The following is a 14,619-nucleotide window of genomic DNA, read 5'->3' on the forward strand; positions in this document are numbered from 1 at the left end:
AGGGGGAAGGGGGGAGGGGGAGAGATTGGACAAGGGGCATAAAGTATAATTACAATCTGTAACAATATATATGTTAGTAATATTGATTTGATCAACATATCTCAACGTTGAACCCCAAAAATATGTATAATCAATTTTGATTCAATAAAAAAAATTTTTTTTAAAAACCTCTACTTAACAGATGGCCATCAGGACTAGAACATTTAATCATTTTACTGGCTATGTCACTCCAGATGTTTCCAAGCTCAACTTGAGCTTGGGCTTTAGTCAATAATAATGCTTCAATATTCTAACAAAAGTACTACACTAATGCAAGATGTGAATAATGGGAAACCTGCCCACATCTACGGAAATAGCATCCTCATTAAATTGTACTCAGTTACCCTGTGTGAGGGTGTCATCTGTTTCTTGCTGTACCGTGACTGATACATTCACTTTGATAGAACTAGTGAAAAGGGAGTACTTAAATACTGGGGCAATACAACTTCTTTAGAAGTTTTGTTTTAATCAATGAGATTGTAGGGCCTGCTTCCCCTCAGCTCGGAGCAAAACTCTGGTCTTCTCCGCACCACACCAGCTCCTTCCGCCACCTTCCGCCTACCGCCAGCTGCTTCGTAAGGGCGACCTGCAGCCCCAGCATCGTGGTAAGTGATGATGAACCAGGGTATGACCTAGACTTATTCTGTATGCCTAGTCACTATGCCGAGGATTTGGAAAAGGTGTTCATTCCTCATTGACTAATTGTGGACAGGACCCACCAGCTTGCTGGAGATGTGCTGAAGGAGTTAGGAGGCCATCACACTGTAGCCCTCTGTGTGCTGGAGAGGGGCTATAAATTCTTCTGACCTGCAAGATGACATCAAAGCACTGAATAGAAATAGTGATTGATCCATTCCTACGACTGTAGATTTTACCAGACTAAAGAGCTACTGTAATGACCAGTCAAAAGGGGACATAAGAGGAATTTGTGGAGATGAACTTTAACTGGAAAGAATGTCTTGACTGTTGAAGATAAAATTGACACTGGCGAAACAATGCAAACCTTGCTTTCCTTGGTCAAGCAGTAATAATCCAAAGATGGTCAAGGTCGCAGGCTAGCTAGTGAAAAGGACTCCTCGAAGTGTTGTATATAAGCCAGACTTTAGGCCCTTGACTATAATGAATACTTCACGGATTTGAATCATGGTGTGTGTGTGTGTGTGTGTGTGTGTGTGTGTGTGTGTGTGTGTGTGTGAAACAAATATATACATACTTATAACAAATACATAACAATGACATATATCATCCCTCCCTCTTTCCCCTTTAACCCATGGCAACCACTGATCTTTTTACTGTCTCCATAGTTTTGTCTTTTTCAGATGTCATATATTTGGAATCACACAGTATGTAGCCTTTTCAGATTGGCTTTCACTTAGCAATACGCATTTAAGTTTCCTCCATGTCTTTTCACGGCTTGATAGCTTATTTCTTTTTATCACAGTAATATTCCATTGTCTGGATTACCACAGTTTATTTATCCATTCAATTATTGGAAGACATCTCGGTTGCTTCCAACTTTTGGCAATTATTAATAAAGCTGCTATGAACATTCATGTACAGGTTTTTGTCCATGTTGAGAGGGCCACAGAAAGATCTCAAGTCCGCTGAGGGACGGAACATTCCAGGCACACAGCTGGGGCACCGCACCACTGGATGTCCTTACCCACACTGCTGACCCACCATGCAGCTGCTGGAAGCATAGGACAACCCCTTCCCCCTGCAATGTCCCTCCAGCATCCTCTACTGAAAAAGCTTAACAGTATGCTCACTGTAAAGAGACATGCTTAAAAGAATTCTAGCAGAGAATGAATTGTAGGGTGAATTCAGAGCTGAGAGGTAGAAAATCGGTAACTGGCACAATTACCTTTATTTTTAATATAATTTATTTAATTGTAAGTTTATATAATTTAATTGTATGCTTTTCTTTTCTCTTTTTTTTTCTTCTTTTTATATATAATTTAATTTTTAATAATGGCTGTTTTTACGAAGTAGTTCATAGGACTCCTGAGAATTTCACAAATGGCTCTCACAGCTGGTATGAGGTTGGCTCCAGGACACTGCTGTGAGTTCACTGCCGCACTTCCACTGTCATAAAATAGGTTCCCTGTTCAGCAGCAATGTTAAGCAAGATATCATGGTGAGAAGTAAAGCATTCTGAAAATGAGTGAGTGGTGATTCTGGCAGAAATATTTGGGACAGGGAAGAAAATCTGTATCCAAAATATGAATCTATCTTTGAGAGGACAAATTGAATGAGGCAAAGAGTCTAAAGTAATCAGACTGGCGCCAGGTGACTGGTTGATTCTCCAAGGAAGTCTTGCCAAATTGGAGGCTTTACTATCGGCTGGTTAAGTATTCAGTAGTGACGGATGGAGCCAGACCTACTTCAGTGAGGGGAAGTCTATGCTCCTGAGCCCATGCATTGTCTCTCTTCTTGCAGCCATGGTTCCCTTGAACAGCAACTGGTTGAACAAGCACTGTGAGCAGCTGGTTAAAGAGGCTGACTGCCATCTACTGGACAGACTCTCTTTTCCAGCTCATTAAGAGCCTTCTACCAGAGGATGTCCTCTAGTGGACATCTAGGTGAATCGTGAATGTCTTCATATCCTGCCCATTCCAAGATGTCTGTGGAAGTACCTCTCCTTCAAACTTCTTTGTTATCAATCTTACAATCTTGTTCTTTCCTAGCTCCCTGACTACTCAGCCACTGCTTTTGCCACCGTCAATGAATCACTGCAAATATCTATTCAACCATCTCTTCTTCCATTTGAAGTAGGTGGCCAGATATATTGTCTGAAGTTCGACCCACTAGGAAGATTTTCCTTCACCAATGTCTCTTGGGGCTACAGCTGAGAACAGCTGTAATGCAACAGCTGTCCACTTTCACCTAATGTCAGAATACCATGCAGAAGAAACCCACTGAAAACGCTGCGAGATTAATTCTGGAAAAGATTCTATTTATCAACAAATCTTAATAAGTCCCCACTCAGAGAATAAGTGGACCAAGGTAGCATTTTGGGTTTCTGGATAGTGCATCAATTTTGAGATAGGATCTAATAAACTGCAGAAGTCTGGGTATTTTTATTTATCATTGCAGTTACCCTGGTAAGTGACAGCATACCACTCAGGGAAAAGCTTGAAGTGAGAATCGCAGTGAAACATGACCTCATTGCAGGTTTCTGACTCAAAGGGACTCGGCCTCTGAGCTCTGTTTGTGAACTAGCTTAATTCAGGGAACTAGACAAGAGGCTGTGGGTTCCCAACAGCATGACTCGAATCAGATCTGTGCCCATCAGACCTAGAGTACTTCTGCCTATATATGTCAAGAAGCACCTTAGTAAACTGTGCATCGATTCTACTTCATGGGGCCCACAATTAGCCATCTCCACAGACTCCCAAGTGATTATCACCTCTCTGACCTAAAGCTTGTTATGGTGATTGCATCCCTCTGTCACTAACAGATAAGTGCTGTCTCCTGGCCTCTACCACTCTGAGATCCCATTAGCTTACCATTAATATTATGGACCCCATTGTATTTCTTCATCTCTTGGAAAAGAGAGTGAACTCCGGGCTTTCCTTGGGCTCTATACCTAGGGGATAGTTGAGCAGGTCGCATATAATAGATATTTTGTGATATCTCCCTCTCTGATCTTTTCTTTTATGCTACAGAAGTTCTGGCATTTCAACCTCACTGATTGTAGGACACCATCAAATGCAGGCTTTAATTAACCAACTCAGCAGACTCAATCCAAGGTGCTCAAGTAAACACATTAAGTCCCATATCTAAGATGGGTGCACCCATACTGGCAAATTCAATTTAACCTAGTCTTATATTTTGTCCTCCTTGATTAACACCCTTAGAAATCAGTCCCACATATGCTCCTCAGACTCTGTCTATTCAAATGGCAAAGTCCAATTACTCTTTTGGTATATGGGCTGTCTCCTGCTGGGGTAGGCCTGCTTTTCTCTGTCTGAGAAATCAGCAGATGCCGCAGAGAATCACATCCTCTTATAACACAAGAAGTTAGGCTGGCTGGTTAGCTTGGTTGGTTGGCACGCAGTGTTGATAACACTAAGGTCAAGGTTTCAGGTCACCATACTGGCCAGCTGCAAAAAATAAACAAATAAAAATTTTTAAATGATAATAATAAATGGTTAAAATAGAATAAAATAAAACAAGAAGTTGGGCCGGCCCGGTGGCGCACTGCTACAGTGCGCCGCTTGGGAAGCGCGGCAGCGCTCCCGCCAAGGGTTCGGATCCCACATACAGACCGGCCTCTCACTGGCTGAGCGAGTTGCGGGAGCAACACTGAGGGTTGCGATCCCGTTGCCGGTCCCGGTCCGGTACGGGCGCAACACTGAGGGTTGCGATCCGTTGCCGGACACGAAAAAAAGACAAAAAGGAAAAAAAAAATTAATTGGATGTAGAAATTGGGACCCTGTGAACTATTGGTGGGCATATAAAATGGTACAGCCACTGGGGAAAACAGTATGGTGGTTTCTCAAAAAATTAAATATAGATTTTTCATATAATCCACAATTCCACTTCTGGGTATATTCCCAAAAGAATTGGAAAAAGGATTTCAAGGTATTTACACACCCACATTCATAGCAGCATTATTTACAATAGCTAAAATGTGGAAGCAAGCAAGTGTCCATAGATGGATGAATGGATAAGCAAAATGTGATATATACATTACAGGGGAATATTATTCAGCCTTAAAAAGGAATGAAATTATGACATATGTTGCAACATAGATAAAATGTGAGGACATTATGCTCAATGAAATAACCTAGTCACAAGAAGACAAATACTGAAGGCTAGTTTCCTGAGAAAGGAGAGGATGAAGGGAGAGTAAGGTTCAGAGTTCTCCATCAGTGTCCTCATCTTAGCATATCTACATAGTGGGCTGGCAGATTTAACTGGTCCTGCAACACCACCATTGTAATAATGAAGGCCTGGGTTTAGTTCTCAGCTGCATCTGCCTTGCAACTACAGAAGACACAAAAGATCTCCAATTTATTCTTTTCCCTGGGAACCCTCTCAAAAGCAGTCATCCCATGCCACACTGTTTGTTTTCACACTACCAAAGGCCACAGCCACTTGATCTCTCACCATCTTGCCTCCCTACCCACCCACCCAGCGCTGCACATCATGCCAAGGCATCACTGTCAACAACTTGGATATTTTTCATTCTCTGCCCTGCCATGCTATGAATTACCAGTGTCCCATTTCAACCTAGTAAGAATGTTATCTGGACACTTCTCAAATATGTGTTAGCAACCCAATCCTAGACTTCCATTAAGGATCTGCTTCCTGGGGCCACTCTGACACTAAGTACTGTACCAGTCAGGGTATCAGCAGGAGCCAAATGGCAGGTTCAAGTACAGTAACCAAGGAGAATTTAATGAAATAACTATTTACAGTGGTGTAGGTAGAGTATAGGGAAACCAAAAAAGATCCTGAGGCACTCTGTAAAAAGCAAAATCTGTTACCATCCTTAGACCTGCATGGGAAGGAGAAGAGAACAATTACTGGAACCCTAACAGAGAGGGGCAGCCTGACAGGTACTGTGGCCTCTGACAGAGGAATGTGGTGGCTTAGCAGGGAGAAAGCCGAGAGATAAATGCTCTCCTGGTCTCCCAAATCTCTTGTTGATGCCTCCCATTAGCCAAACCTAACCGCATGCCAGAGAGCAAAGGAAACTTGGTACAATCTGTAAAGTCCTGCCTTCCAGAAAACTGGTCAGGGTGGAGAAGGGTGATCTCAGAATAGCCAACACAGAGAATAAACAGACTTCATGTGATTTCCAAACTACTTCTTTCCTGTTGGAGAAACATAGGCCATTTATACAAATCCATATGTTCTAATGTTTATTATTTCTTTTTTTTTTTTTTTAAAGATGACCGGTAAGGGGATCTTAACCCTTGACTTGGTGTTGTCCGCACCACGCCCAGCCAGTGAGCGAACCGGCCATCCCTACATGGGATCCAAACCCAGGGCCTTGGTGTTATCAGCACCGCACTCTCCCGAGTGAGCCACTGGGCCAGCCCTAATGTTTATTATTTCAATGCCAAGCTTTTTAGATAAATTATTAAATTTTCTGATTATATATAGTAATTCATTTATTGACAAAGGACTTAAAATAAATAATTTAATGTATCCACACCTTAAATTAATATAATCAATAACATATATTTTAATTTGGTAAATTAGACAGTTCCAACTTAAAACATTCAGAAAATTGTCTAAGGGGCCGGCCTGTGGCTCACTCGGTAGAGTATGGTGCTGATAACACCAAGGCCACGGGTTCGGATCCCATATACGGATGGCCGGTTTGCTCACTGGGTGAGCGTGGTGCTGACAACACCAAGTCAAGGGTTAAGATCCCCTTACCGGTCATCTTTAAAAAAAAAAAAAGAAAAAAAGAAAATTGTCTAAAACTTTGGCTGAAACTTCAGCCTTTCTCCCTAGCACTAAAGGACTAAAAATCCAAAAATGTTTTTGTGTAAATGGTTTCATTGAAATCAGTTTTTCTCAAGAACCCACAATAGAATAGGGTATACTATTTCAGATGCTGCTTCTTCCACTTCCAGTAGATCAACAAGAAAAAAGCCATTAAACTGGCTTTCAAGTTTCTGCATTTTAAGTAAATTACTAAAATGTTTTTAAGTAAAATATCTGAAGCTTCATTGATAATGACTAAAATTTTACTGCCTTAACCTATAGTTTTTCAAAAAAGTTTTCTTGTTTCAGTAGACATATTTTTCAGTAAGTGATTATTGTATTTATTGATATTTTTGCTCAGTTATTTTGAACTATACTTTAGATAGTGTTAAAATTCTGTTGAGCTTCAAATCAAGGTCAGTAGAAGAAAAAAAATCCTGACAACAGGGACTTCTATGTCTAGGTAAGATATAGTTGGTTGTGGCTATTGCAATTGTTACAGAAAATCTGAATTGAGGGGCTGGCCGTTTAGCTCAGTTGGTAGAACGTGGTGCTGACATCAAGGCCCAGGGTTTGGATTCCCATACCGGCCAGCCACCAAAAAAAAGAAAAAGAAAAAAACTCAAGTAGAGGCCGGCCCGTGGCTCACTCGGTAGAGTGCGGTGCTGATAACACCAAGGCCATGGGTTCAGATCCCATATAGGGATGGCCGGTTAGCTCACTGGCTGAGCGTGGTGCTGACAACACCAAGCCAAGGGTTGAGATCCCCTTACCGGTCATCTTTAAAAAAAAAAAAAACTCAAGTAGAAAATCTGAATTGATAGCAAAAAGTATATAATATCTTTAAAGACATTGGAGAGTTGCAGAGGTAAAATGGACTAAATGAACTAAAATTCTAGTGAGGGAAGAAGAGCTCTCCTGAGGCGAGCTGATGATAACTGGCCATTTTCCTCCCTGGAGGCAGTTGCTGATTCTTGGCACAGGTTAAGGATTAAGATTGGTCCAAGCAGAGGGACTCTATTGTGGGATAAGAACCCATCAGTTTTTGTTGTGGCAGGTTTGACATAATAAACCGGTAACCAGAGGAGCCCCAACAAACAAAAAATAATCAAAGGTACATTCTAGAACTGAAAAACACAATATCTGAAGTAAAAATCGGTTGGATAGTCTTACTAGAAAACTAGATGCGGCAAAAAAAAAAAAAAAACAAGAATTAGGAAATTCAAAGACAAGTCAGTAGAATATATCCAAACTGAAGCATAGAAAGAAAAAAAGAGGGCTGGTTGTTTAGTTCAGCTGGTTACAGCATGATGTTGAGACTCCAAGGTCCAGGGTTTGATCCTTGTACTAGCCAGCCACCAAAAAAGAGAGAGAGAGAGAGAGAAAGGAGAGAAAAAAACAGAATTGAATATGAGAAAAATGTCAGACACAGTAAAAACATTTAACGTAAAAAATTTAACATACAAGTATTTATAAATCTTTGAAGGAAAGGAAAGGGGAAGTCGCAATATCTGATGAGATAATAACTAAGAATTTTCCAAATCTGACTAAATACACCAACCCACAAATTTAAGAGCTGAGCAAATTCCAAGCAGGATTAATACAAAGACAACCACATCTATGAACCACTCAGTTAAATTGCTGAAAATAAATGACAAAGAGAAAAATCTCAAAATTAATCAGGAAAGAAAGACACACTGCCTCCAAAGGAACAAGAATAAGACTGATGTCTGATTTTTTCAATAGAAACTATAGAAGCCAGAGGACAATGTTATGCCAGCTTTAATGTGCTGAAAGACGAAAATCTCCAAATTAGAATTCTATATTTGTCAAAAACATTCTTCAAAAAATGAAAGTAAAACAAAGATGTTTTCAGACAAAGAAAATCTAAGGGAATTCATCAACCAGAGACCAGCAATATAAGAAATACTTAAGGTGGGAGGAAAATTATCCCAACTGGAAGCACAGAATTGCAGAACAAAACGAAGAGCAAGGAAAGGGTTCAGACACAGATAAGTCAAGGGTCTGGATCCCTTTATAGGCCAGATGCCAAAAAAAAAAAAAAAAAAAAAAGTTACAAATAATTCACAGATAAATATAAAATAATAATGCTGGGTAGAATTTTTTAAAATAATGTTTTGTAAGATTTGTAACACAAATAGAAGTAAACACATGAATATAACAGAAAAAAATCTGATGGCACTATTTTCTATTTGTTTTATTAATCATTTTTAATAAAAAAGTGGCAAGTTTTTAATATTCAAGTAACTGAAACTAATCATGATGTTAGTTTAATATTTTCCTTATTGTTGTCTGCATGTTTTCTACATTTGGAACACTAACGTTAACAGAACATAAATTCATTCTGTTAATATTGTTTAACTCTCTTTACTTTTGTCAAACAGTTTTGAGCACAAATTGCATTCAACACTTACCTCATTAGCAGTAGTACCCACTATTCTTTTTTTAAGTAATCGAGCTGCTTTTCATTTAAAATCACAAATTAAGGCCGGCCCGTGGCTCACTCGGTAGAGTGCGGTGCTGATAACACCAAGGCCACGGGTTCGGATCCTATATAAGGATGGCCGGTTAGCTCACTAGCTGAGCGTGGTGCTGACAACACCAAGCCAAGGGTTGAGATCCCCTTACCGGTCATCTTTTTAAAAAATAAAAAAAATTTAAAAAAAAAATAAAATCACAAATTATTTGTCATATTTAGTACTGATTGGACAATATCAAGACAGTCCACTTGAGTAGAAAGACTCAACATTGTAAAAATATCAATTAGCCCAAGTTACTTTATAAATTTAATGTGTTTCCGTGTTTTTTCTGGAGTTAATTTGATTATAAAACTCATACAGAAAAATAAACAAACATACCCCAAAAGAAAGAGTACTGAGGGTAGGGTAACCCTGCCAGGTACTTAAATAATATAAACCCTCCATAATTAAAACAATATGGTATTAGCTAATGAATAGACAGATTAATGAAACAATACAATGTTTAGGAACAACTAAATAGGAACAGTCATGATATCGGCAACTTGCTTTCACATGGCTCAAAAAAAAAAAGATAAACAGATGGATACGTAAGATATGTAAAGACTAGTAAAGCAAATATGGCAAAATGTTAGAATTTGTTGAATTTTTGTGTTGAGTGTTTAGGTGTTTATTGTCCTTTTTCTCTGTATATTAGAAAATTTTCAAAATAAAAAACTAAAAAGAATTTCCACATTATTATTATTTTTGCTTTGTAACAGAAGACATTCCAGGCTTCAGCTCATTAATATTATTTCGTCTTTGTTCTCCTGAGGAATCAAAGATTCTCACTTATGATATTTCAAAAGGCACCTTAAGAAACATATTCAAACTTTGCTGTCTCTTCATTTAAGTTTGGCTTTAATACTTTATTAAAAATTCTTGAGTGTGTAAATATTGAAACACTGAACTTGCTACTGACACAAGAATGACAATGCACTAACAACAAAATCAAAGTAGAGGCTAAACTATTTAGAAGTAATAGCAACTCCATAATTCGAAGAAAATTCAAACAGGCAATTTTTTAGTGTTTCTTAAGGGAGGCGCAGAGCAGCCTTTCAGCCTCCAGTGACGCTTCCGCGCCGGCAGATGGCGCAGCAAAGCTTCTCAGGTGCAGTGGGAAGTTCAGTCACCAATGGCTGTTTTGTGATCTCTAATTAGCTTGAACTGATGAGTTCATATTAGAATTTATTTTATTAATTATTTCTACTACTTGTTGCAGTTACTCTTATACTACTTACTAACTGGCACAGGAGTGTTTTAATGAGTTGCTTGAGCCGTACCAGAGCAAGCCTGCTAAATGTCCGCGCTGTTTCCATTACCACAGAAGCCACCCAGCTACTGCCGGGAGTATTCCAGGCACCGGGACTCAGTACCACTCCCGCCTTTCTCCAAGCCTTGTTCCATCACAAATTCACACCTTCCTGCATTTTCAAACTTTCCTCCTCCACTTGATCCTTCTTCCTAACAGTGTGTTTAAAAGCTACGAACTCTCCAAACAAAAAAATTTTCCTTAAATCTACATACTCTGCTCCTTCCGTTTCTCTTCCGTTGCAGTCACAGGCAAACTTCTTGAAAATTACATCTTCACCTCCACCGCCTCTACTTCCTTCTTCTAAATTATTCCTTAGTCCTCTGATCTCATCTCTCTAACAGAACTACTGCCACCAAGATCACCCAGGCCTCCCCCGCTGCCAGTGGATACTCAGTATGCTCCATGTCATCACCCTCAGTAGCACCCACACTACACCCTTCCTTCTTCCCTGCCTCGGCCCCATCACGCCACCCTTTACTAGGTTCTTCCTGTCTGGCTGGCTCCTCTTTCTCTGCCCTCCTTTTTGTATGGTCTGCACTTCTTCCTCAGCCTCCTCTCCTCATACCACACTCTGTAGATGGTCTCAGTAATTCTCCTGCCACCTATATGTTGATGATGCCCAAATCTCTGTCTCCAGCCACGACCTCTCTTTCCCCAAGCTCCACTTGCATAAACTGAGTCTCAGGAAATGGCCCCAAGACCAACCAGGATGCCAAGTCAGAAACATGATGCACACTCCTGACTTATCCCTCTCCCTTCTCCACACAGCACACAGCAAAACAATCCCAAGACCTGTCAATTCTACCTCCTAAACATCCCATAAAACTATCTATTTCTCTTCTTTCCATCTGCCACTACCTTAATTCTGGTTTCCATATTCTTCCCCTGGGATGGCTGCAAACGCCTCTGATCTCTCTCCTTTCCAAACCAGTCTCCACACTGCAACCACAGTGATTGAAGGCACAGTTCTCTTTCAGCCTGCAGTGATGAGCCGCGCCGGCAGATGGCGCAGCAAAGCTTCTCAGGTGCGGTGGGAAGTCAGTTTCAGTCAAGCTTAATGTTCTTCAGCATTCCTCTGAGTAAAGCCTACATCTTTTTTTTTTTTTTTTTTTTTTTTTTAAAGATGACCGGCAAGGGGATCTCAACCCTTGGCTTGGTGTTGTCAGCACCACGCTCAGCCAGTGAGAAAACCGGCCATCCCTATATAGGATCCGAACCCGGGGTCTTGGTGTTATCAGCACCGCACTCTACCGAGTGAGCCACGGGCCTAAAGCCTACATCTTTAATATGGCTGACAAGGCCCAGCAAGAACTTCACCTCTCCAGCTTCACCTTTCCCCAATTCTCCCTTGTACCCTCTGCTCCTAATATGCCGATCAACTTAGTCTTCTCGAGTTGTCATGTTCCTCGACCTTTGCTGTCCCCTCTGCCTGGAATGCCCTTCCCTCTCTGTCTGGCTAATTCCTGCCGCCTTTAGGCCTCAGTTTAGACCTCTGGGAAGCTTCCTTTGACTTACCAAGATTGACTTCACCATCCCTATTGGGTTCCCATAGCAATTCTTCAGCATGGACTACTGATTTTTTTTTTTGTTTGGGGTTTTTTTTTTTTGCAATCTTGTATAACCTGCTATACAAACATAGCTGCCAGCTCTATCCCCCACTCCTTCCTGATCAGTATTCCAAGGCCCCTCCTATATGGGGCATGGGATCCTATACCACCCTTGTCACAGCACTTATCACACTTTTTTGTAATTGTCTATTTGTTTCCATTTTCCAATAAATTGTGAGCTTCACAAAGGACCATTTCTATACCACTTAGCAGTGACTGGCAGATAGTAACTGCTCGACAAATGTTCAGTGGGTGAATGAATCCTTGAGATGATTATAGTATAGTACTATCCACTTTACTTAGTTATGACAGTTCAATGAATACATGTAAGGTAATTTTCTAATTTACATACTGCTATAAAGTTATTGTATTATATTATTAGTGTCCGGCTGTTCTACTCCTTGAGGGTAGGGTTTATGCCCCCTTTTTCAGTTTTTTTTTTTTTTTTGGGTCCCAGAACTCAGCATGTCTGGCAAATACTGTTTTCAACCAATTTTTGTTGATTATAAGAAATTAAGAAACAGGGATCCAGATAATTGACCTTCCTGTTCCAGAGCCAGGACTAAGACCCACTCTGGAAAAAAGGAAGCTTGAAAGGAAGCTGATGTCTAAATGAGGTTCCAGCATGGATGAGAGAAGCACTGGTTTCTCTCCGTCAGGAAATTGGCCAGCTGTGGGAACTGCCAGAGTCCCAGACCTCCATGGTCAGGTACCCTCATAGCAGACATGACCCAGGCAACAGAGGTGTGAGGACAGGGATCCTAGGTATTTCAGCATGGGAGGGGGACTGGACCCCGGTTTCCTTTGTCCTTTTAAACAGTTTCAACCTCAATCTCTGGCACGAGTATTGGGGTATTATTTATCTTTCTCCTCCCTGATGTTTGTCCCTAAAATAGTTCTTTTTCAGGTGTTACTTTTCCCAACGGGAATGAGCGAGTCACTGACAGGGACCTGGGGTCATTTACAGTCTAGTCCCTTGGGGGTATTAAGAGTTGCTACCCTCCTCCTCAGCTGCCCATCCAGGTCCTGGTCTCCACTCTTCATCTCCAACCCAAGATACTCCCAAATGACCCTGGTGAAACTCATGAGCTAGCAAAAGAAAAAGACAAGCAGCAGCACAGAGGGGGCAGGGGTACAAATAAAATTCTGATTTGCTCCCTTTTCACCACTTTCAAAGAAATGAATCCAATGTCCCCACCCACCTCCAGCAGCAGAGAAGTCTCCTAAGCATCTCTGAACATCATAAATCCTCAAAGGAAGCTCAGCTGGGAACCCCTTTCCTCCATCAGGAGATCCATCCAGGAGGCTAAAGATTTCCAGATGGAAGACAGGTGGATTTTTTTCTCAAATGGGATTTTTTTTTTTTCTCTCTCTCTTTTCCAGAACATGTTGGGCAACCTTCAAGCACATTCACATTCCGTATTTCAACTTTGCACCGGAGTGCAAATTCCAGGATTTATGTCCCTACTGGGACCAATGGAGAGGGTGAGCTCGACAGAACATGTGGCCTGAACACCTCAGCCTCTTCTAAATATGGTTTCCTTTGCCTCTTAGTTGACAGGGTCTCTGCTGGCATTACAGAACTGCCTACTGACCCAGAAACTGAATGGGATGCTTTAGAGGGGAGGGAAGGAATCTGGCACTTTATCTTGTCCTCACCTCTACAAATCGTCAACCTGTCAGACTATCCTTTTTGCTACCATCTAATCCAGACAATACTACGGCAGTTTAAACAAAGCCCATTCTCCCATTTCTCCAAGAATTAAATGAGTCTAGCTGCTTGCTTAACAAGGGAGAAGTACAGCAAAACCTAAGGTGCCCTGACTCACAAGAGAGCTGATCTCTGCTGAAATGCAAAGGACACCCTAAGATGTCTCTGGCCACCTGCTAACTTCTAGCTTAGACCCTGCACCTTTGCTCCATCCCCAAACCAGAGTAAACAGGGTTCAGGAGGCTGGTTCTGTGCACCCCCATGTGTATCTCATACACGCTCAGCTGCTGGGCCTTTAAATAACAAAAATTCACACTATACTTAAAGGGCTGTTCTGCTCAAATCATAAATGTGCATGCTAGTTGTTTGCCAGTAATTCAGACTGTACTCATACACATTTAACCATTTTCACAAGCATTTTGTCTTACCTGAAAATTTCTATCAAAAGAAAGTTTTAGAATTATACTACATGAGCCCCCAGGATTTGGAGGACATTATACACCCATCTTAATCCAAAAACTTGGATGCCTAAGGATGGGGTCTTGATGGTAGCCCGGCTGAAAATTTAGGTCAGGCCTAGCTTAGTGCTTAGCATGGGTCCAGACACAAAGTAGACGCTCAATAAATATTTGCGGAATTTGAATAATTCCTGTAAAAATCTCACTTGGAGACATCAGCTTGTGACACTTTCTCTTCCTGCTCCTTCTCCCAGAAGCTCTTGGTATAACCCAGGTCTGGCAGAAGGGGGCGCACTGTGCTGCTGCGCAAATCAGAGGGAATGGCGCAAACTCCAAAGGGGCTGGGATTTAGACCTCCCCTCCCCATGTTGATAATGGAATTCCTAAGTTGCAGAGTGGGACAGCAGGCAGAGGAAGCAGGTTTCAGGGCCTAAGAACCCACTGAAGTAACTTCTAAGAGAACTTTCCTTTGCAAAAAGACTGCATGAAAAAAGAAGGAAGAGGA

At 41.1% G+C, this 14,619-nt stretch overlaps 1 pseudogene; it reads left to right on the plus strand.

The window, feature by feature from the left end:
* The first annotated feature begins 309 nt into the window (after window positions 1-309).
* On the plus strand, window positions 310-1,179 carry LOC103592561 (annotated as a pseudogene).
* The last annotated feature ends 13,440 nt before the right edge of the window (window positions 1,180-14,619 follow it).

The sequence above is a fragment of the Galeopterus variegatus genome, unplaced genomic scaffold (genome assembly GCF_000696425.1).
Source record: "Galeopterus variegatus unplaced genomic scaffold, G_variegatus-3.0.2 Scaffold1170, whole genome shotgun sequence".
Taxonomy (NCBI): domain Eukaryota; kingdom Metazoa; phylum Chordata; class Mammalia; order Dermoptera; family Cynocephalidae; genus Galeopterus; species Galeopterus variegatus.